At 41.8% G+C, this 24,220-nt stretch overlaps 1 protein-coding gene across 1 annotated transcript in view; it reads left to right on the forward strand.

The window, feature by feature from the left end:
* Nucleotides 1-9,719: 9,719 nt before the first annotated feature.
* Nucleotides 9,720-24,220, forward strand: part of BACH2 (BACH transcriptional regulator 2) — a 688,374-nt gene continuing 673,873 nt past the window's right edge. Inside the window, exon 1 of the mRNA XM_078648259.1 lies at nt 9,720-10,029. The gene's annotated coding sequence lies outside the window, so the exon portion shown is untranslated. The remainder of the gene's footprint in view (nt 10,030-24,220) is intronic.

Consider the following 24,220-nt stretch of genomic DNA (forward strand, 5'->3'; position numbering starts at 1 on the left):
GCGGTGTGCACATTAGCAGGTCCAGTTGAAGCATCCCATTTACCTGGAGTCAAGTCTGCACAAGTAGCTGAATTGGTTGCATTGGCAAGAGCCTGTAAATTTGGAAAGAGCTGGAAAGTAACCATATATACAGACAGCCAATATGGTTACGGGGTTGTGCATGACTTTGGCCAATTATGGATGCAAAGGGAGTTTCTGACTTCTTCAGGTACCCCTATCAGAAATGGAAAATATGTACAAGATTTGCTGGAAGCAATCCAGTTACCAAAAGAATTGGCTGTGGTCAAGTGTGCTGCTCACAAATCGGGCAACGACAAAGTGACAGCAGGTAATCGATATGCTGACCAATTAGCCCAACACTGTGCAAAGTACAAAATGGCTGTTAATAAAAAGGTTGAGGTTGGCGGAAACAGCTGCCAACTTATGATGCTAGAAGGTGTGAACACATGGGAAGAAGTGAGAGACTTACAGGATGCAGCAGAACCAAAAGAAAAGGAAGATTGGAGGAAATTTGGTTGTCAGAGAAGGGTTGAGGATGGTGTCATTGTTTACCTCGATGGAATGCCTGTGTTACCAGACTGTCTGCTTACTCCTATGGCTAGGTTGATTCACGGAGACACACATTTGGGAAGAGATGCTATGATACGCCTATTTAGACAGTCATGGTTTAACTCGAAATTCAGAAACATAGCAGAGGCACTCTGCCAGAGGTATTTGATTTGTCAGCAATTTAACCCAGGAAAGAAAACAGTAGTGTGACCAGGAAAAATTGGAAAGGCAGAGGGTCCTTTTATTCGATTACAACTTGATTTCATTCAGTTACCCCCATGTCGAGGAATGAAGTACATACTTGTCATTGTCTGCCTGTTTTCAAAATGGGTGGAAGCCTACCCCACACGCAGAAATGATAGCATCACTGTAGTCAAACTATTACTTAGGGAACTTATACCTTGTTACATTTCCATAGTGAAATAATAAATCAAATTTGTGAAGCATTCAAAATTACGCAAAAACTGCACTGTGCATATCACCCAGAGACTTCTGGAGTGGTGGAGCAATTGAATGACGCTATCAAATCAAGATTGGGAAAAATGTGTGAGTCAACTCGAATAGAGTGGCCAGATGCTTTACCCCTTGTTCTGATGTGACTTAGAAGTATTCCAGACCAGAACACAGGCTTAAGTCCCCATGAGATACTGATGGGAGGAGCAATGCTGCAGGCATGGGTGCCAGGATACAAACTGATAAGCATATCTGATGATTTAGTACTGGAGTACTGCAAAGAACTGGCTGACCAAGTGCGTTCTATCTCTCACCAGGTTGGGGAAGACGCTGTCGCCAGACCAGCAACTCCAGCACATGACCTGAACCCAGGTGACTGGGTAGTGCTCAAGAAACATACTCGGAAAACTTGCCTTGCACCCAGGTGGGGGAAACCACGACAAGTAATACTGGTAACCACCACAGCTGTGAAATGTGCAGGAGTTCCACACTGGATTCATGCCAGTCACACGAAGAAGCTGACTGAACCTGATGAAACTGAGGCTGAAGGTTGTCCAGCTGAGGGGTTCGAAGAAAACAATCCCGAAGTAGCTGAAGAGGAAAAACCATGCACCAGTCAAGATGATTGGGTCCCAGTAATCGACCTGACTGTAGATCCTGTGAGAACGAGAAGACAAACCTATTTAGATAGACAGTGGGATAGTGAGGACGAGACAGGTGTAGAGGGAAATACTCATATCATTGAAATCCAAATCAAGAGTGATTTGGGGACCAGATAGGGAAAGAGCAGGTAATCGACACTCCTCCAAGAACTCCTGAGCCAGAGGAGGGACAGATAGAAATTATGGCGGAAGTTCAAGCGGAAGACAATCAAAGGTTCGAAGAGCTTGAACAGGACCAGACAGGAATAGACAATTGTGTTCAGGACGAAGAAGGTGAAACAAGCAAAAGCCAAATCCAGCATATGCCTGAACAAGGCCAGTTTAGTGACCAGGCAGAAGAAACAGAAATAAGACCAGGACCTAGTCAGACAGAGAGGGAAACAGAAAACAGCATTGAAATTGATGTGCCACAACTGAATGAAAATAAAAGAGCATTTGAAGAAAGCCAAGACACAGTGCCAGTCAAAAGACTCAGAAAAGGAGATAGATTGCCTCGATTTGTCAAAAGACTGAGACTGCGACTAAAGACAATTAACGAAGAACCTGAGCAGGTGAATGAAGTCTCAAGTCACACTGATAGACCTGGGATACAACACAAAAGAAGGAGTGCTCGAATAAAAAGACTGAATAATAAATATCAAAGCCCTGAATGGACTTATTTTGTGTTGGAAGATTTTGAAAACCTGGAAATAAGTGATGACAGTGATGAAGAATTGATTACTGACCAGACTGACGAAGAAGTGAGACCGACCTGAGATCCACACAGGGTAAAAGGCTGTGTAAAGTTACAAAGAGGGGTTGAATCTCCTTTTAGTCAGAAATGGCTGATCATTCTGTTAATGGAAGACCGAAATGAAGTTGCTTAAAGACAGGTTGTAAAATATGTTTATGTAGTATAGCAATAGTACTCATAGTTTGGATAGGACTAACAATAGCAATACCTTACATGATGAGTAAAGACACAAACTTGTACCCTACTAGTCCATTGCCAAAAGACACTGAAGAGCTACAAACTAGAGATACACCGCAAAGAGTAGATATACAAGAGAGAGCACTTAGCCTTAGACACCCAAAGGTAGACTTAGAAGCACCAGATGAGGAAGGATTGCATTACACCCGAATAAAAACAGAACTCATTTAAATGTATTTGCAAACTTATTAGTTCATTATGTAGAAACTATGGAAGTAGAAGACTGTTATGTCTGTATGAAGCTGCCTACCTCGGTAGCTGAAGGTGTGACTTACCACCATTTACCACTAACCTATGGAATTTCCTGTAGTATTTTAACAAGTCGATTCTATAAGCAAGGACCTGTACAATATTATTATTCCAATCTAGACGTAATTTTCTCTGAACTTCCTGTGCGTAGAAACCTTAATCCTGTACATACTTCTAGAGATACCGCACGTTACATGGGTGATTATTTTCTAACAATGGGTACAATAGCTATAGCTGAAGCACATAGAAAAAATCTAACCTGCTCACTGCAAGAAAAAGAAAAAATATTCTTAAACATGGTAGAGAAAAGAAGAGAGAGTTCCCAAAGAAAGGCAAAGGACAAGAATCATAAAGTTCCTAAATGGACTGAAAGAATAAAAGACACTTCAAAGGGTGGGGCTAATGCTGCTATGCTGCTGGATTTCGAAAAGAAAGGGAAACTCTGTCTCCACAGAGAAAGAACTAGTTATTATAACAATATATTCCTTGGTTCCAGTGTATGCGAACACAATTATAAGGTAATTGGGGGTTGGGGTTTCAAAGATGGAACTGAACCTGTGTTTCCCGGAGTCTATTATATATGTGGAAACAAGGCTTATTACAAATTACCAGATCACTGGTATGTGAGCTGTTATTTCGGAATCGTCTTTCCAAAAATCTATCATATGGACAAAATCACTGGAAGCAATGAAGATACTAATGCATTAGTACGTAGCAAAAGAGCTAGTGTTGGTGAAATTGTAGGAGATATATTTGGTGCATTGATACCTACAGTGGGAGTGGTTATGAATACACACAGAATTTGCAAATTGTCAACAGTAGTGGACCGGTTATCAACTGACACTGCTGGAGGGTTCCTGATGGTCAATACCGAATTGGTTGCGATCAGATCAATGGTTTTACAAAATCGACTTGCTTTTGACACGTTATGGGCAAAAGAGGGCGGAGTCTGTAGAATGTTGAAAGCGCAACTTTGTTGCATTTACATACCAGACAAAAGTGTTGAAATTAAAAGGTATGTGAAAAATATTACTAAATTGGAAAAAGAGCTCAAACCACTGGAGGTTGATAGTGCATGGAAGAGGCTTACTGATGGTCTCTCCGCAGTAGGTAGTTGGTTTTCTAATCTAGGTAAAAGTCTTGTGAGTAAAATACTGATGCCAATAGCGGGAATAGGATTATTAGTTTTGGGAATAATGATTTGTTGCAAATGTCGAAAACATAAAAAGAAATACACTGTAAATCAGCGAGGAGTAAAAAGAAATATTGAAGAACTCGAATTAGAAGAATTGAATAGCCAGATATATAAAAAGATGAAAAATTCTCACGACAATAACGAAAAGAAACAAAACAGAAAGTTTGAAGAGATTGAGAAGGATGAAATGTGAAAAGTTGGCATCTGTTTCATTAATTTGTGATGATATAAAATATCATCAAAGAGGGGATTGATGGAGCAAGGATTCGCATATGAAGCGACTTGCTTGTACTCAAGAACCTCGAATAACGTTAATAAAATTAATCAATATGTTTGTCTTACTAATTTGCCCTTTTTCTTTCATTATTGGGTATCCGAGAGAAGCTTGCTTATGTGTCTACTAATCCTAATACGCTTGCAACTAAAATGGCCGCTGCTACGTGGGAATTTCTACTGCGCATGCGTCTGGCATACCCAGGTGTCATGACGTACTCGCTGCTTTGGAGGGAATTTGTTGCTTCTGCGCACTAGAGCTAATATGGCTGCTCTATGTTCTCACATGCAAGAAGATTGCACTGATGCTTTTGCGAAGCTGTTCGTTCTGCTTAATCATAATGCTATAGTTTATTATAATGTAATGGGTATAGGGTAGAGATTCATGGTATACAGTGTAATCATTTATTCTGTTTTCTAAAACTGTTTCCTTTTACTTTTCATGTATCGTAATCATTGTGCCAGAGGGACGGGAATACTCCATTTTGAAAATCCTCTTGCACACGGCACTCTACCAGAGGAGGGCTGAAGTCATTAGTCATTGAAATCCAGCCAAGAATGGTCAAAGCCAAGATGCGCCTGGGAAGCTGACCTCTCCCCTTGGTCGAATAAGCTCGAGTGTACCTGTTGTAATACATTGTATTTGTTAATGAAGCGACCATTGTTAGGGAAATACAGAGGGCATGTGAAAGTAAAATTGATGGGTGTGAACATTAAAATGAATATTCAAAGCTGAAGTATCAAAATATTAGGTGGTGAGTCGACCTCTCCTCCTCTCTTGTCCAATCGAAATTGGGGATCCTTACACTTACAACATTGGGGGGTGGTACACTGACCTGGAAAACAATATAACTAGCATAGGTTTAGCTAGAGAAATTGTCTGACTTGTCCGAATAGCCGACCTGTCACTGACCCAACGCACTCAATAACTGATCGAGAACAGAGGTGCTGCGAAGCACTCGGTCAGAAGACTCGCTGACCCAATCGGGGTTCTGGGACCTGAAGTGCTGGCGAAGCACTTTGCTGGGGAATTCTATAACCCAATCGGGGTTCTGACTGTTAGCTGCAGAGAGGTAGTAGCGCAGGTATTGCTACCGAACTGCGGGTGCTGGTCTCAACTTTCGGGGGTCCGGTTCTGATCCAAATCTGGCTTTCCTGTCCTGTTTCTGACCTGCACCTGCTAGCCCACTGGCGTTTATAACTTTTGGGGTTTCTGTCCTTAACTGACCCGTGGCCAGGGTTAGTCTTCACACCATTCTAGGTAATTATAAATCTGTGTGAGTTTGGAATTGATTTGTTCCTTTTATTTCCCCCTCCTTTGATGTCATATCATTGATCATAGTGCTTGCATTTGATGATTCCTTTTCTTACCCTCCCTGAATCTTGCTAAAGTCATAATTGCATATGTTTCTTTTCTTTACCCCTCCCTTGTGATAAAATAATAAAAGCGTGATACTTGCTGTTATTAGCATGTTCCAATTCTTCCCCTCCTCTAGGATTGAATATTAAAGTACTGTCCATGAATATATAGATGTTCCTTTTCTTTACCCTCCCTTTAAGGAGCTGAAGTGGTTATTCTGAATATTAGCGTGTTCCATTCTCTTACCTTCACTATAGATATGATTAATTTAGTTCGTTATTATATTTTGTGTTCCCTCTTTTTACCCACCCTCTTGAAAATCAATTAAGCTGTGACTTATAGCATGTTCCTTATCTTTCCCGTCCTTTAGAAAATCATCGCAAATCTGTTTTCTACAATTTCAAATTTAGTATGTTCCTTGTTCTTATCTTACCATTAGAATTCTAAATGGTTGGCATCATATATCTTTTGCATAGTTACATCCTATTTTTGATTTTGCTTATCGAGAGTTTAATTTCTGTCAATTTATGGATCATGACTTTTGATGAAGACTAGATAAAGGTTTTCAAAACTTCTTGAGTCTGTGGTTATTATATGAGTGCATATAGTTGTTGCTACCATACCCATTATGCTAGACTTCCTGATCCCATAGGTTCACAGATACCGATGACCAGGAGTGTAAGTCAAGGGTTTAGGACCTAGAAAGTACAAATATCTGATAGCCAGCGCACAGGTTACTTGTTCTAAGAAATTGATGGAAATAATTGTATATGGGCCCAGGTGAAAAGTGGTAGAACTATAGTCGGGTGACCTGCGCGCTCTATCAGCATGACCCAGTTATAATGTTACATTGTTGAAGAATAGTATGCTGTTGCTTTCTGTTTGGTTTCTGCAGCGGTTACTGTGCAGCCATCTTGTCATGGATTTATTTCCATGATTCTACTGAATGAGTGTTTGGAGGACTGCTCTACCATTATCTCCTTCTTCTGAATCTTTTTTTGCCTGTTTTTAGACTGGGACACTCCCGGCTTTAACTACTGTGCTATACAGAACCTCAAAAAATAGTGCTCTGCTGATGAATTATTAATGTCCTGATAAATACTCTAAAACCACAAAGCAGGGTCGAAACGCTGTTGACATCTATTTGGCAAATGTCTATGTTCATCTTCCATTGATTTTGCTGTATTAACGCTAAGGACAGTTACTGTTTTTATGGCCAAATACGTCAAGACAATATTTGTGTACCATTGCCTTATTTGTACTATACAAACAGCAAGATTCTGTTTGAACTTTTTCTTCTGCACTTGGTGCTCAACTGAGCACTGAGCACTTAGTATGAACAATTAGTTCTCATTCTTTATAAAAAACATTGCTACAACCACATGTGTTTGTGTTGATGATTTATTTATTTGATTTATTCTAAGTTATTTATGTAATGTCCTCGTACACTAGGTAAAATGGTTTGAATATGCCAAATTACCACTGGATCTAAGTGTTTTACATGGGCTGGTCCTGTTCCTTATATTTTTTATGAAAAAAACAAGGGCTGTTCGTTATTGTAAGATCACAGTAGCTGAGTCACCACCACCTTATTGGTTGCCAGCTCAGAGGCATTTGCAGTCAAATTCACTACCTCATCAAGTACTTTAGTAAATTGTAGGGTCTCATACCTGGAAGGACCAGTTCTGCAGCTTGGAGTCAAGATAAGCAAGATTAGAGCAGCTACCGAAATGTCCATCCTGTCCACCTCTCATGCAGTGCAAGTGGTCACATAGCAACATATCTGATAACAGGCCTAACATAAGCAGGATAACAGGACCTAGGCCAGGACTTTGGGAGCCACACGGAAGCATGATTTCCACAGATGCAGTAAGTTCAAATTGTGTACCACTTTGGGTAAACAATACTCAGGAAGGAGAGATTATTCTTGGAATTCCAACTTGACTACACACAGGAAAGGGAATTGATTGGTAAATTTAGGAATAGATACATTGCATTCGCTCTGTCCCATAGAGATGCTGCAGTTTCCAAATTCCCAGACCAGTACATGAGTGGAAGTTGAACAGCATGGGCCACCCGCATACATTACTTGGCACAGTTCTTCAAATTCCCATGGTGTGTCGCCTCAGAGGACAATTTCATACATAATTTCTGGGCCTACCCCTCTGTACAGGGGCCCAGGTATGTCATTTTAGATAAATCCTGCATCTTGTGGAACGAGCAATTGCTTGTAAATGTGAAGGCTGTCTGAGTGAGTTACTGCCAAGGTCTAAATAAAAAAGTCAGCTTGGTAGGTTTAGCTCTATTATCCATAAAAAGAAATATTGCAATGCAGTGGAAATCTCACAACGCACCAAAAGTCTCAATGTGGCAAAAGGAGTTGGTAAAATGGGTTGAAGGCGAGAGTGTGGCCGTGCATTGCCTCTGCACCAAGGATGGCTCTACATCGATAGTTTTTGAATGGGATACACTAGTGACCAGAGCAGTTACTAAAAGCTTACTTAGAAGGTTGCCTGTGTTTTTCTACCACAGTCAACTAAAAAATACTTCTGTATTTTAATTAGTGTAGACTTCTGTATACGTAATCCACTGAGTTAGTTGAATTAGTATCGTCTTCTGAGGTTTTGACGCCTTTTATTCCTTGTACATTTATTGGGTTAGATATTCCACTAATGCAGAATGTGTTGTAATCACTGATGGCAAATGTTGTGTGACTTAACTTTCTGAAATGTCCTTAGAATGCTAGATTGGATATATGACGGTACAACGCGTACCGTCACAACGCATACCTTTACAACGCGGCCGTGACAACGCAAGTCGTTACCACGACTTGCGTTGGGGGGGCGCGGATTTCGAATAGTTTAATTTACTATTCTAACACCAGTCCCCGTGGACCCTAGGGAAGGTGTTAGGATAGTAAATTAACTATTTTTAGACCTTGAGCGCCCTCCAGCGCAAGTCGTGGTAACGACTTGCGTTGTCACCGCCGCGGTGTAAAGGTACCGCGTTTTTTTGGAAGATACACTTTTAATAGGAGGTTATAGGGACTTAACAAGGGATCTGCTCTACTTCTCCATAACTTAACAAAGTTGACAAATGGTGACAAAAACACACACGCTTTCCACTCGCTCATTCAGTTGCCAGTTACTTCGGTGAATTCATCCACAAGAGAGCCTCAAAAACCCTAGGCCAGGAACAAACCACATCTGGTGGCACTATAGAAGCAGTCGTTATTCGCGTCATTTACTTGTTTTGAGTCATTGAACGGTGTGATTGACGTGAAGCAGATGAGAGGCAGGGGCTCGTACAAGCGAAGTGAGGTGCTGTGGAAGAACATCACGTGCAAAGTACTTAAAGGCTTGTTCACCGCTACGGCCATCTTGGAATGACCCGCTTACCGGTTAAACCAATGAGAAACATGTCAAGATTAAAGAGCTGAAGAAGCAAATCCATCAAAAGTAATACATTAATAAGATATCTAAATTATATTGAAACATTTGAACAGCTGACCTATTGTAAAACATGTTCTACCGTATAAATCACCATGATAATTAAAGCGTTGGATAAAAATGGCTCCTATTCAATTCACATTTTCGAAACATGGCTAATTGTACCTATTGCAGCAAATTTCCCGCCCTCTTGATAAATGTATTTTCTGCTCAAGACGGCCGTAGTGCTCTGAGTCTTTTCCTCTTTTTGGCCCGGCGATGCCAGTCTCGATTCCACAACTCTGCCCCACCCAGGCTCTCACCCGCCCCTTGCCTCATCCCCTCCTCCTCCCCCTTTTTGAGCGTAAAGTTTATTGTGAATGGAGCGCTGGCGGGGGTGACGTCACCCTGCGAATGTCAACAATGTAGCGATTGAGGAGCGGGCGGAAGGCGTGTTCAGCCGCCGCCGGGGGAGGGCGGCAGGGACGGGCAGCCGCGCGAGTAACAATCAGAGAGGATCCGCACGCGCTGCGGGAGGAGCGGCAGCGCGAGCCACCATTTACACACAACAACAAGCGCCCTGCAGCAGCAGCCCCTCCGTGAGTGAGAGCCGCCGGGGAGAAGCAAAAACAACAACAGGGGAGGAGTACCAGCCGCACCTCTGCAGCCTCCCTCTCTCGGCGGCTGGGAGGGGGCATCCGAGGGCACAGCACGCACCCCGAGGTTGGAGAGGGCATGCACACGCACAGACACGCACTGCCACGTGACCAGGTCTTTCTCTTATTATTGATAACCAAAAACAATAAAAAATATAAACGGCCGCCGGCCATCGCCAGCCCCGCGGACAGCAGCAGGGTGTGAACAGAAAGTGAAATCAGGATGTGTCGCTGGTGAGTACCGCCTGCCTCCTTTTTTTTTTTTTTATTGCAGTGTTTTGTGCTGAAATGTGGAGCATGGGAATGTCGGGTTGTTTTCTGCGCGAGTAGCCGCTGGTAGACAGATCTTATGTATGAATTTGACGCTGCTGAGCGCTGCCTTCTGGTCTCGGTGTATTCTTCATGTGGGCGCTTGGAGGGGAATTGTGCAAGTTTCGCGGTCACTCCACTCGGTGTGCGTGGCTGCTAAATATAAATACACCCTGCTGTTTGGATGTTTATACTCCTATGCATTTGGGTTGTGCCCCTAACACTCTCCCCTCAGCCTCCCCGGTCTGTGGTTGGTGCCGGTGCTTGTTTGTGTGCCCCAGCGTCGGGCAGGTCTTCGGAGCGCCGCTCGGGCCGGGTATGGGGGCGGCTAGGGATGCCCTGGCTGCTGTGCTGCATGCTGATGGATGTTTTCTTGAGCAGCAGCAGCAGGGGGGAGGGGCGACGCATTAATAACTCGGGCGTGCTCCTGCCTCCTGTTGTGTGCTTCTGGTGCAAGCAGCTGTCAGATTGAGAGACCTTTAACAGAATTGCCCCCACCTCCCCCTGCCCGCCCCTAGGAGTTCATTGCCACCCTGCCTGCACCACATACAGTATGCTGATCGATCCTGCTGGCTATTCATAGTCTGGGGCAGCTGTCTGGCCTGTCACAACCGGGCTTGTGACGGGACGGACATCCGGTGTGACAAATCACGGTTAGGAAGCTGCTTTTGTTTTTATTTCAGTTTGCAAGGGAATAGAGGCACTCCCCTCCTCTCAGCAGCCTCGCGCTGCTTTGTTTACATCACCCTGCAGGTCATGTGTAGAATGGATCTCTGAACAACAGCCCTTCTTCGGGTCACGCTTGCCTATGGGTGATGGCTGAAGTGCGAGATCGAATCTGAACGGGATCCTACACGCCGCGGCGGTGCGTGCAGTGTTGTTGTTTACGATGTCCGGACACGTGCACCGCGGACGCTGTCCCAGGGGGCACGCATGGTGTGTGCGGGCGCATCCTTTCCCGGGCTGCCTTCAGCTGTGTCATGGGAGGAGGGAGTGCTGGATCACGGAATGAGGCTGCAGCCCGCACAGCTCTGACACCGCGCAGTCACTGCACCTGTCGCGTGCTGCTGACTGCACGGAAACTGAAAGGTCAGCGCGGACCGCGCCACAGCCCGCAGGCCGGCGGGGGTGCGCGGGCGCACTTTGCATCCACAGCCCACTCCGCACACGCTCTAAATAGATATTATGTGTACACACGCCCAACACAATGTGTTATTTTAAAATAGCTAATTTCATGCACTGCATTAAAATGTAATTTTAAGAATAGCTATAATTACACACTATTTTGTAGCGGATCTAAAAACACGTGCACGCGTTTTCTTATTTTCCCATACGAGGATAGTGTGCTAAATGTATTTCTACGGGGGTGTATTCCCTGACCCTGCTTGCCCCTGCGTACAGCTGCGAGGTAAGTATGCAATATGCGGTTTGAATATTGAACGTGCTGTTTGTCCAGTGAGCCGTACTTGAGTCTCCGCACCTAAAGCCCCTGGGCGGTGCCCGGGCTCCCCTGTGCACAGTAGTGGTAATGTGTGTGTGTGCCCGCGCTCTGCGGCGGCTGACTGTGCAACATCTCCTCTCCTCTTCCTTTTCAGGATCAGGCTATTTTTGGTGCCTCTATCGCAGGCTCCGGTGAGCGTGAGATCATCGCCGTCCAATCCCGAGGCCGGCAGCTCGCCCCAGCCCGGGGATTACACTTTACTTCTCATTCTTACAACCGGAGCCCGCAGCGCGCGCGCTCGCCTCGCTGCGGCTCGCGCAAACACGCCGGGCGCGCAGTGAGCGGCACGCGGGGCTCCGCGCGCGCCTCGGCAGCCGATGCACCGCTATCTGCACCTCGCTGCCCATACAAGGAGGTCTGTGAGTGCACCGGCACGTTACACACCAGTGACACATTCGATGATGCTGCACTCTTCTCTGCAGCATGGGCTGCTTGGCCCAGATTGTTCCTGACAGCTGCTAACGATGCATGGGTGTGCAGATGTGCGCCATTTCTTTGGTAAAATTAGAATTCTCTGCTCACGTTCAATTGCACGAAAATGCGACATTTCAAGTTGAAGAGGCGCAAAACGGCCTTTCCCTTATACCAGTGTTTATTTTTATAGTTTTATTTCTATGAATGGGGAAATTGAGTGCTAATTAGACCCCCTAAACTGCTTGTTTTTACATATAAATAACAAACTGGCAAAATAGAAGTATGAACCGACAACATATGGATTATGTGATTTTATTTACTTGGAAATGTGATTATTTTACGTGTTCGAATGCAGACACCTGGAAACAATCGTCCGTTACTACCTCTTTATGAAGAGCACAGTTCATTGATTTCCACTGGGTTCTTCTAGGGTCGGTTCTCCTCAGCGCCAGTGCATCTAATCGGCTTCTCTGACCTCTTTTTACATAAAGTTATTCTTTTTGTTATTTTATATTATTTGCACGAGAAAAACAAAAGCGGATTTGCATTTTTTTGACCCTGAACGCCAGAGAGGCTGATGCGGAGAGCAGCAAGTGTGCGAGACGGCGCGCGCAGCTCCCAGGCCTCGCGGGGCGCCGGTGACCCCTGACCCACTGGGGCTGCGGGAGAGTGTGCTGGGAGCAGTTTACTCAGCGCTCCGCAGGCCCCGCCCTTCCCGCCGACTGTCACTGTTGTGTCTGTCAGAAGCGCTGGCCTTTTGCAATGTCAGGAGCGGCTTCGGAATGTACCAGATTTCAGGGGTTAAATATGAACAACATTCTAAACCTGGTCTAAATCTCGACCCTGCACCTCTAGGGCTAGTTGATAGTGAAGCTGTAGCACACAGAATAAATCACAGTTGTGATATGGCGCTTTGGTCTGTACCATGTTGTAAAATATTTCAATGAGGCTCATTTAAAAAAATGTTTTAAATTAAAATATCATTTTGATTACTTTTTCTCATTTTTTCTGGTCATGAGGACGGATGGCTTGTCAAGAAGTCTGCTGTTCTGAATGCCAAACATTTTTTGTTATACACATTTCCGGATGTTGCCGAATTTATGTGCAATACACAACGTCTTTAAATAAAAAGTGCCTGCGTCTGCTGCTTTAAGACTTGTTAGGAGGTAACTGAAAGCAACACATCTATGTTTACATTATGCAAACAGTGAAAGCTTGCTTAATAGAAAAAATTTAATGTGCAACATTGTGTAACTTTGTAGCCCAGGCTGGAAACTCACTTTTGACATTAAGACAGTAAAAATATATATTTTTTTCATCAAGTGGGTGCAGCAATGCCCTTTCGAAATAATAAGAGAGTACTGGCGTCTGGACCTGAAGTTACCCTCTGAGTCATAATGTGTTATTCAAGTTAAACATTTTGGCGAGTACTTTCACAGTAGAGGGGGCAAGTGAGGTCACCCCACTCCATTGACATGATTTTTAAGACATCAGTAACGAGCTGCAAAAAAACAAAACGACTGTTAAAAATGTAAACTCAAAAGCAAAAACTAAAAAAAACATTTAAATATAATAAAAACCACTAGGGCCTGGGAGAAAATCTACACAAGTATGAGTGTACGTTTAATTCAATAAAACGTGTACACTTTTCAGAGTATATCTTTTAAACTTACAACTATTAACAATTCAAAATGTAGCTCCTTTTATACATATCCATTCTCGGGTTTCTTGGAAAACTATCAACAAGGAAAAACCAAGCTGGAAAGTGTAACCCAAACTACATACTGGTTGTTTGTTGCCTTCTCGAGTTCACACACTGACACATTGTAGACATTCCATTCACTGTTTTGAAATTCACACCAACCAGTTCAAATCTGCTGCATTGCAGTTTAACCTTCAGTGTTTAACCACTATATCTGCTAAATAGAACAAACACACATAACAGATAAAACAAGCAAAACAATGTCGATTGCAAGTCCAAGACAGTGACCGCTTTTTCCAAAATGCATTTATTTATATGATCATGGCAATACTTAAAAAATGTAATGGCCCTTCACTATACATGGTGTGTCATGAAAATATATAATTAATTTCTTTAGTCCCAGTCCTTTGGTGAGATCACATTTCCCTGGATATCTGAGAAATGTTGGCCAAATGTAATTTTAAATTAAATTAACAAGGGAGTGTGTTGGAGCGGGATTACCAGCTTGGGTTTAATTCTAAAACACCATACTCACCAGGCCCATACAACATTCATACAATAAACTGGCAATCTTGCGCTGGCGATCAGGGCTTATTTTACCTTATAATGAATTTATACCTGTACACCAATTCTTACCAATACCTTATTACTTTTAGTTCTCAATTTCCTCTGGTCGATAGATCAGGTTGTTAGGATAATAGGCATAAATGACATTTACCTTTATCTGAATGACCACAGACTCAGGAGAGTTTTAAAACTTTTATCTATGCAATCATTTTGTGAGTCAAATACCAATACATGTCAAACACCAAACTTTCGAAGAGAAATAATGATTTAAGTAAAGATATAAAGATTTAGTAAAATCTCATGACGTTGGTACCTGGGATGAGTGGAAAAGGAAACGGTACAAGGACATACCACACAGATTTATATTTACCTAGAATGGTGTGAGGACCAACCCTGGCCAAGGGCTGGAAAAAGGGACTCCAGGGTAGTCAGGAGCCAACAGTTCAGGACAGGTAACCTCTTCTAAGTGCAATGCCAGCGTTACACCCCTCTCTGGTACTGCTCTTGATTCTCCCCTTCTAAATGGACAGGTTCGTCTTCTTCAGCAATCTCTCCGATTCTTCTCACTCTCCGTATCTCCGTTCTCGATTCTTCTGTCAGAGTTCTCGGACAGCGTCTCTGACCTCCGTGGCCTCCGGCGTCTTCTGCAGCAATGATGGGTCGGTGACAGGTCGATGGCAAGTCTGACAAGTCGGTGACAATCTAACTGGCCGAGCCCCCAACATTTCAATATTGGTGTTTTCCCTACTGGTGATTGGACAATGAGATGGGGAGAAGTCATCACACCATACTATGTAATGTCACATTTTCTTAGGTTCATTGTTCTATGTTCCCTCCCCTTACTTATTTCCCATGCTTTATTCTTTCCCACCCGCATTTCACATTGGGTTTACAATATTGTATGCAAACTTTTATATTTTGCTTCCCCTCTCCGGGTCAAGAGGTGCTTTTCCCAGGCGCATCTTCCAGTCACTGTACTTTTGGCAGATTTTCGATGTCATTTCGTGAAGTTTGCAACGTTCAATGCGCCTGCGTCCCCCATGACAAGATGGCACTTTTCAGACACCCTCCAGGCCCAAATACAAACTAATAATAAAGTCAAAGGAAAAACATATTAGAATAAAATGAATGAATGCACTGTATAAAACGTATTCCTACTCTAATTCCCTTAATTTAGTTTAGCTATCGCATTAGCAGTTTAGTAAGACAAGCAAGGTTTAATTTCAGTGTAGCATGTGCATTATCATGTGCGTTTCAAGCAGCCATTTTAAGTACTACTGCGCAGCTGCAAAGATTTCCCGCCAAAGCGAAAGACGTCATACTACATAGATGCAGTAGACGCATGCGCAGAAGAGTTCCTGCGTTTTCAGTCGCCATCTTTAGTCACTCGGGTTACTTGTTAGTAAAGCACATTTAAAAGCTTCCCCTAGATAAAGTAAATGTCGTGTGATGCAATTATCAGTACTTACAAAACATGTTGGTTACATTATTACATATTATGTCGAGAGGATTGAATCCGAGCAAGTTTCTTTACGTACGAAACCTTGCTCCATCAAGTGGACACTGCTGAAGGTTAAACGACACGTGCAGTCTTACTGTTAATATGTTGTACTTGATAGTTGAAACTGCTTTGTTGGTGTTCAATCAGTGGCATAGCAAGGGGTGGGGGGGAGACTTTTGGGGGGTCGATGGCCTCTACCCACTCGCCCCTCCCTCCGATCTTACTGCTCTCGCTGGGCAGCAAAGGCTTGGACCGCCACAGGAGGCAAAAGGACTAGCTACACCACTGTGTTCAATATCCTTTTTGTTTTCTCATTGTTTTTTGGTATAGGAATCCCATGTGTTTTCAAAGAGGTCATAATGGTAAATACATGTAGTAGTTCACTCGGTGACCAGCGTGTAGGGCTCAAAGGGAAATCTTTGTTTAAATTTTTTATCTGCTCCTCATTTATAACTTTTCCTTAACTCCTCTTCATCTCTTCAGTGCCCCTGGTTCGCTCATTTCACTTCCTAGTGGTAAAAGGAAAGCAGAAATAGAGGGTAGGAAAAAAGCAGAATCCATCATTAAACCCATTCTTCTTTTTAACTGATTTGTATAAACATTCTGGGACAGTGTGGAGCCTAATGAAAAAAATAAAACGAACAGAAATAGCAGCTAGGTTGTTGCAGTTGCCCTGTGAGGATTAGATGGAAGGATTTTCAGCTCACAATAAAGTTAGTTATACTGCTCAGATGTAACCTTTTGTTTTTGTTGGTGGTCGAGACATCTGAAGAGGAAAAAGGTGTTTGGTGGTTTTTAATTTGTTAATGGAAAAGCACTTCACCAGAAGTCATTAACAAGTTAAAATCAATATTTACATGAACAAGTGACACTTTTTTTTTTTTTTACAAAATCTGTGTGTGTCCCGAAAGGAGGGGCAGCTATATCTATTAGGATAGCATTTTTTGCAGGTAATGTGACTTTCGGTCCGGTCTGTTCCCATTGGGAGCAGAGACAAGACTGATTTTTATATGGCTGGGTCCAATTGGAATGGCATGGTGAGCAAAAAAACAATGGATTTAGGCCCAGATCTCTGTACTGGGGGTGAATGTTTGACATTGCTCAGCATTCTTTCCATGAATTTGTTCTTTTTGCTTGGGTCAGTCAACTGTGTTCATTGTTTACTATCAATCTTTTAAAGTCTGATTAGGAGGTTAAGTTGTACGCTTTTATTTTGCGATTAAATTGTTCATGTTTTGAGATGGCATTTTTAAGCAGCTGGCTACGTAGTTGGGCTGAGCGTATTCTATGTAAGGAAATGTTCAGGAAATAGCCTGTGTTACTACCCGGTTTCAGTGGATAACTGACCAGACTGATCTTGGATACCGTACAGTTTTACAAAGGAGTATACATAATGTAAAATTAAATCAACCGCCTCATTTATCAGCGTATTCTTGAAAATCCCAGTATCACGACCCACAGTTGGTATCCCAAAAAAACCCATGCCCGTTAGAAGATTTGTGCCACATCCCAATATTGGAAGTCAGCTATGTGTATCCATTATCTAGGGCGGTCTGTTGCTCTGTAGCCTGAATGTCCTTCAGTCTTATATTTTAAAATTCTTGAATGGTGTCTTTTGGAGAAAGAAATCTTTGTTGATACTTTGGTTCCATGTACTGCTCTTGTCTCTTCCAATAAGCACTGCTGATAAACATTCTACCTTTGGGATTGCAATTAGCTGTTTGCAGGAATGCTTATTTATATTTGATGCCTTGGGTTTATAGCTCAGTAATACATTTGTTGGAACACCTACCCCTCTGAGCACATGCATGCAACAGTTATGTTAGTGGCAGCGCTGCTGCCGGACACAGCTTTTTCAGAACACCAAGCAAGGATTGCTAAAGTACTATTACTGATTACACTGGAGACTTACCAATGCCTTAAGAATTTTTTCTTCGCTAGTTGAAGGCAACGTATGCTTCTGATTGGACTGAGGACATACGGGTACTCATTTGTGGAGTCAACGTCCACCAACAGGGATGTTTTGAGATATTACTCTTTGCTGGAGTCAATAAATTGATATGCGAATGTGGCTACCTTATATTGCCCTGAAGAAGACCTTGTGAAGGGTGAAACACATTGGCTATTTTCCACATGTATACAAAGGACTTTTGAAAAATAAAAGACTCGCAACGTCTGAAGATTGAACTTTGCTTTATGTACACTGTATTTTGTTGATTCTGTGTGTTTCCTCTCATCAGCCTTTTCTCATGCGTTGCACAACTATCATTGGTGGGGCCTTGTCGTATATGTGAGTTTCACATATGGTTTAGAGATTCTGTTGCAAAATGGACTCCTATTCAACGTGTGCTGGCGTGCTACTGATCTTGTGTTGAGGTGCATTGCTTAGTTAGAAGGCTGTGTCTCATACATTGAGCTGCAGGTGTATGATTTTGGTGTCTATTGCTTACTCACGCTTTCGGCCTGTCCTTTGCCCAGCAGATGTAGACGTTTGTGTAACATTTCTGGTTAACTGGTTGTGAGCACAGCAGTCGTCAACTGTTTGACATATCAGTGTTATCATGGATGTGGGCCTGATATTCGGTTGCTTTGTGTGTGGTGTACATTTGTCAATTGCTGTTTTGAGACACTTGATACCTAGCTACTTGGCATATCTGTACTTTGTTGGCTGCATGTTAGATATTCAGACTCCTATGTTCTTTTGTACATGTGTGTGTGTTTTTTACCTAGTGGTTAATAGTGATGAGGGGCTACACGATAGCTGCCTAAAACCACACCTGAGGAGTATTCGTTTTATGTAATATGTTGAGGCTAAAGTAAGATGAGGGGTTTTCCAGCAGATAAAGTCACAAAATCGGCTTTTAAGGGCAAAATAAGATTTTTTTTTTTTAAATATAGACGGTAATCTACAAAAGCCCTAAAGCGACTGTTTACGCCTTCTGCAGTATGTGCACGGAATCAACTGTGAAGATCTCTGTTAACAAAAGGCTTGCTTTGTTTCTGAGTTATTTTATTGAGTAATTCTTGTCGAATTTGTAGGAAAGATTTACTGGTGTCTATTTAGTGCCTAACTGCAAATACATGTAGAAATTATCACGTTGCAGATACAATAATTTCTCTCTAATTTCTCCTCTCTTGATCTCGTTTTGACAAACCAAAATGAAGTCTATCTTTGAAAAGATTTGTTCTTTTGCATATTATTTTTGGGCATCTGTTTGGGCACTGATTTTAGATGATGACCATGGCAAGACTGGAGGCGCTCGTGGTGTGGAACTCTGCCCATGACAAAGGGGATATTGCTCCTTTCCTCTGCGACAGGGCATGAGATTGATCACATCTCTTGTTACATTTTTCTACTTTGGGGACTATAATTGTCATGTTGGTGGAAGAGTTCGTCAGCCTTCCTGATTTGGAAGGCGGCATGAAGCTTTTCATAAATGTTGGAAGATGCCTGAATAGTGTGTTTCATGTTCTGTAGCTTAGCTTTGATATATCCTTGAGTGCCACATAGGTGGATTCCCTGTTTGAAAAGGTAGTTTGAGTCTTTTTGTTGGTGGTGATTTTTCTTCTATTATCTGAAGCAGTCTGGGAATCTTTATGTTCTGTATGTCTGCTTTATTGCTGAGGAGTCCTAACATGATATCTACATGATTTGTCTTTAAGGGAGACAATGGAGAAGAATATGCGAAGTAAAGTTTTCAAAATTCCAGAAAAGATAAAGGCATGGCAACAGATTGATAATACAAATGGATTGGATAATCTGAGACGCAATGTTCAAAAATGAAAGCACTGTTCAGGGGATGCCCAGCTTGACAATGCACATGAAAAGTAATTCATTGGGGCATGTGCATTCTGTGGACCAGAACACGATGAGATGCACGCTTTAGAGATCTTGCTGTTACGCTGATTTATCCAAAAGTGTCTAAAACATTAAAAGGCACTAAGAGGGCAAGAGCAATGTTGAGATGAACAGTGAGAGGCCGATTCAGTAAACATAGGTATGCGGGGCTAACATGCTACTCCTTGGAAGTAAAGCCTTACTCTGAAGTATTGTGTTAAGTTTTGTCTGCCATATTGCTGGAAAGATCAAACACGGCCAGAGAGATGGGCTAGTAAAATCCGGTGTGATTTAAACCCTAAGGGCTTGCATTAGTGTTCCAGGAATGGATGCCCACATCCTCACAACTACTAGGGCCTTCTTTGCCAAGCACTGGATTATAGCAATGCCCTCTTGAGTGGTACTTCCATAGACAGTATCCACAAAAGGCCATTTGTCCACAGGTCGGCAGCCTATGCAATGGCTAACTTGCCTCAATGTGAGCACAAATCTCCTTCTCTGAAGACATTACACAGGATGATGGTAGATTCGAGAACTAAGATTAAGGCTTTGACCTTTGTTTGTGAAACAATCTATGAGGTAGACCCTATCCGCTTAAAGTGACTGAAGTTATATACTACAGTATGGCCCAGATGCATGAAAGGAAAATCTGCTCCTTTGCGACCGGTATTTTTGCATTTGGGATGCATCATCCCAAATGCAGAAATCGCAATTTAAGGAATCTCTAAATTGAGATTCCTTAAATTGTGATTGCATTTAAGGGATCCCAAATTGAGATTCCTTAAATGCAATGCAACAAAGTAAAAAGATTAGCGATTTTGCTAATAGGGGGAGCAAATTACCATGAAGTTGAACTTCATGGTAATTTGCGAAAACTTTGAAAAAAGTTTCATGTTGCGCACACACATGCCCCTAGGGCATGTGTGTGCGCAACATGTACACAGATTAATTTCAGGGGTGCAACAGGGTGTCCGTTGGACACCCCTGCACCCTTGAAATTTCATTCTCAATTTGCGATTCGCTAATTGCTAATCGCAAATTGAGAATGTTTTCCCTTTCATTCCTATGGGCCTCTAGGCCCATAGAAATTAATGGGGAGGTATTCCTTAATTGCGACTCGCAATTTAGGAGTCGCAATTAAGGAACATTAAGAAATCGCAATTTTTTTAGCGATTTCTTAATGCATAGCATTTTGCTATTCCTTATTAGCAAATCCTTATTTTTCGCTAATAAGGAATCGCAAAATGGATGCTTGATGCATCTGGGGGTAAGTTCTTTGTGTTCTGAGGAAACACACGCTTACCTGTCATTGCAAAAGTTCCTTTTTTTTTGGCTGGTAGCTATTCTTTTGTGCTGGGAAAATAATTTTTCTGTAATAAAGTTCTCTACAATTCAAAATGCTGATATGAAACTCTCAGGGAAACTTGGAAATAACAGTAGAAAAAACAAGTTTAGCAAAATGATCATGATAAAAGCAACCTCGCAGCAGAAGTGGTGGAGACCGACACAATAATTGATTAAAAAAAGCCTTGACGAGGTCCATGAGTACTTTACTGCTCTGTGCACAATGGCATCGTTGGCAAATTTGAAAGGAGATGGGTGTTAAGTTTATTCCGTGTTTGCCACTAGAAATATACAAATAAACTATCATTAAATGACAACAGCTACTTGGCTATGCACAATATCATCCCCTGTTTTTTTTTAACTGTTAGTGCAATCATCCATAAGGCAGTACCCCCGCCCCAGGTCATCTGGTTCCATGCCTTGCCACAGGGAAGGCCCCGAGTAGAATTAAATATGTAAAGTGGCTGAGCTTGGCGGTCTTAATTTGCTGTCTTATTTTGTGTTTCTGTCCAGTTCTAAGAAGTGTAAAAGGCATAGAGAGGTGTTGCTTCATTGGTTTGGCTTTCTATGACAAGTGAGTGGTCAAGTTAAGTAGCAGTGTAATGTTTTGACTTTTTGGGGGGATGAGTAGTAAGTGTCCATCGAGGTCACGTGGAGTAGAAGCAGCACAGTTCTAATGTAATGTCGTTGAAGCTTTCAATAATAGTTAAGCTCCTGCATCATCATACCTTCATCCAACTATCTTAGGGATGTACCATCTCTTTACCCCTGTATCTGTCCAAAACATGCATCAAATACAACTCTGTCTATTTGTCCTTGTGCATAACTAAGGAACCCTTTTTCCATTTTTACTGATTTGTACAGGTAAATGCAAACAGAAAACATTTGTTTTCTTGTCTATTTATTTGTAAATGTGGATAAAAATGGAAATTGTGTTGCCTTTTGAGTAAATCTTAATACTGTCTGCCATGAGTGCCAGGCCAATAGCTGTGTGGATTAATAGGTAAGGGAGTTAAAAAAGAAAGGAACTTTAACAAAGAGGATTTAAGAGCAGTAGTTATGCACATGGTTGATACTGAAATTTGGATATTTTTATATAAGTTCATTGATTTATCTTTTGCGGATCTTCACAAAATTGAAACTTGGCAGGCATTCAAGCATGAGTGCATATTTATCAGTTAAATAAATGTGGAAATATACTAATTTCAGCTTCATTTCTCCACAAAACCCAAAATAATTATGGATAAATACAGATAAAATTAGCAACACATAAATATGGATAAATACAGACGGAAATGTCAAAAAAATAAATACCATAAAACCCGAAGATCTATGCATAACTCTAACATATCTAAACTGTTGAATTTAAATATATTGTTCTATATACCTTTGACTCATTTCTAAAACTCTCATGTAAGTTTTTTTTCCATTGAGTTTTGTCTTTCCTACATTTTTCTCTCTCATGTATCTTCTTTAAATCTTTCTTTTCTAACATCTTGTTTATTGACTCATGTCTCATGCTGTCTACCATTCAGTTTATCACCTGGTTGCAATGATTGTCGTGTTATCTGGCTGGCTGGTGTCCATGTGCAATCGATGTGCCGTGGATCCTTGTTTTTGTGTCTCCTGTAGTCACTTCTCCAAGCCTGTGGATGAGTTGTATTCTTTGTGGTTTGTTGTTTCTATAGTTGAATCTTGGTGATGGGGGTGGACTCTTGGGATCATGTATGGATGAACACAATGACTGTGATCTTATAGCTGAATACTGTGTGCCAGGAGACATTGCCTTTATCACGTTCCAAGCTAAGATACAGCACTGTGTTTCCTCCACTAGACTAGCTTTTGTGACCCTTAGCAAGTCTCCTTCCTGCTCTGTGCAATGGTTAACTTAGTTCCTAGCATTGGGAGTGCTTATAAGCAGCCCAAACTCAACAGGGAGATTCCACAGCTTGCAACGAAACGATATATAATTATTATTGTTTTCCTGGGTTTTTCAATATATCACTTATCTTAACGTACTAAACACAATTCATAAAATTTTCTAAGTGCACCTGTGTGCCCATTTAGCATAGAAAATAGAACAAACAATGCTTCTATATATGATCTTAAATCCTGTATGTAACTCCAAAAAAGGGCTTGTCTTCTATATTGTACATATGATGTCTGGTAAGATATTTCATGCTGATAAAAAGCCTTGCCGGTGGCATGGTGGAATGCTGTCCTGCAGAGAAAGGGCTTGTATTAGGCCCCCATTCTGACATTTTCTGCACAATTTTAGCCTTTCCCTTGTTTTAACCTAAAATATCTAGAATCTAACTATGTATTCCGGTTGGGCTGCTTGCCACACGTGAGAATCTATTTCGCTTTATATTCCTTTGAGAGGTATGCAGTATGGAACATTTTTTTCTGGCATAAATACCCTTGCATACATTTTCAGGGCTGTCGTTGGGGCATCTTATCATTTCAACTCAAAGGGCCTGGGCCGCCTCAGTAGCCCCGCTAAGGGGAGAGTTTACATCCATTAGTTTCTGTTACAGGCAGGCTGCCATCACTCAGTGCATATCAATTAAGTGCTTTGCCAGTCAGCAATTGGGCTCTGAAACACCCTGCTGTTAAATTACTCGTGGCTACGGTCAATGTCCTGAAAGCCAAGTTATATGGATTCTTAAAGAGGTATGGCGTAGGTGAATAGAATATGTCACTGTGATGTATTTAATTATTTTGCAAACCTATGCAATATCCAAAAATGTTTGGCCAACATCCAGGCACACCAACTCAGGTGCTGAAGTCAATTTTTTTTTTTTAAATGGCTGTGCATTTTTGATCACATAAAATGTTGTTAGTTAAAGTGTAAGACTGCCAATGGACGAAGTGGATTGACCCAACTCCCCATGCCGTATACAGTTACGTGTGTAAGCAGAATGCGAATAACACTTGAATAGACCAGTGAATGCAGAAAGTTGACTGAAAAAAATGTGTGTGTGTATATATATATATATATATATATATATATATATATAATATACACATTTTTATTATTAGCTCGAAAACATGATGTTGGCGGGACAACTAACACTGTCTATTCCAGTCATACAAGGGAGTTACAATTCATTTTCAAGTTCAGTTTTCTTAATGTTTACACACTTGTCTTTAAAGCCTAACTTTTTTAACAGAATAAAAACATTTAATTTATGGAGAAAAATAAGTTACAATTAATATTTTTCTATCGTCAATAAAAAGCGACATAAA

This window comes from Lissotriton helveticus, chromosome 6 (genome assembly GCF_964261635.1).
Source record: "Lissotriton helveticus chromosome 6, aLisHel1.1, whole genome shotgun sequence".
NCBI lineage: Eukaryota > Metazoa > Chordata > Amphibia > Caudata > Salamandridae > Lissotriton > Lissotriton helveticus.